Source organism: Carlito syrichta, unplaced genomic scaffold, assembly GCF_000164805.1.
Source record: "Carlito syrichta isolate Samal-C Ts95f unplaced genomic scaffold, Tarsius_syrichta-2.0.1 Scaffold93669, whole genome shotgun sequence".
Classification (NCBI taxonomy): domain Eukaryota; kingdom Metazoa; phylum Chordata; class Mammalia; order Primates; family Tarsiidae; genus Carlito; species Carlito syrichta.
This window is the reverse complement of record NW_007037765.1, coordinates 85,878-86,902: the sequence shown is the minus strand read 5'-3', so window position 1 is coordinate 86,902 and position 1,025 is coordinate 85,878.

The window sequence follows — 1,025 nt, the reverse complement described above, 5'->3', positions numbered from 1 at the left end:
TTCTAATCTTTCCAAGGGAGGACCAGTTCAACTCTAAAGGATTTGGTCATATGGATTGCTAAATTAAATATCAAACATTTCCTAGCAGGAAGGGAGGCTTGTCAATTGTGGTTATTTCTATCAGTAACTGTTTAAAATGGATCCACAGATTATTAATTTATAGCTATCATAGGAATTGGGAAGATTTCCTAATCCTATCCCCATTTTCATTTAAAACTTTAAAACTAAAACTTTGTAAGGTCAAACTACTTGAAATTACTTAATTCGGTCGAGAAAGGATTAGATCTCCAATTTTCTCTTTAATTGATCCCGCTTATTAGTCTTCACAATTGGAAAACAGGTGATCATTTTAAGGAACAATCACTGGAGAACAGGCAGCATTATCTGGTGACCCTGCTTTTTTTTTTTTTTTTTTTAATTCTGTGAATCACCCAGTTCCTAAAATTCCATCAGCATCTTGCAACAGATGCTTCAGCTCTTCCCACACTAGCTAGAAAAGAGAGCATTAGAAAATAGTCCCGACGTATTTTTTGAGATCGGTGAGCACCTAACGAACTGACCTCAACCAGTCCTGTCTTGGGTCACTACGGGTAAAAATTCAGTGTCAGCCGCGTTTTGAGGCCTGTCCAAGGTGCCCAAGATTCACCCATGTCGGTGTCGCAAGGCTTTTCAAAACGAGCCCTCAGTCAGACATTGGTCCCTGGCATTTGGCAATGGGAGGTAATCCGAAGGGCCGAGAGAGCTTTCTTGCAAAAAGAGAAGTGTGGTTTTATTTCGGACACAGGAACCGAATGAATTCGGAAATGGAGACCTAGAGGCCTGCGCACGGGGGAGGGGGGAAGACGCAAGAAGAAAGGGAAAGGCCTTTCTCTCCACTGACGCGCGGTCACGAGGCGGTCTCCCGACGTGGACGCTCCCCATTGGCCGATCCCGGGATGACGTCACGGAAGTGGACCAGGCGCGAACGGCGACAAGGGCGGGGCTGCGCTGGAAGTTGGCAGGGCGCGCGCGCTCCCGCGTCCCAC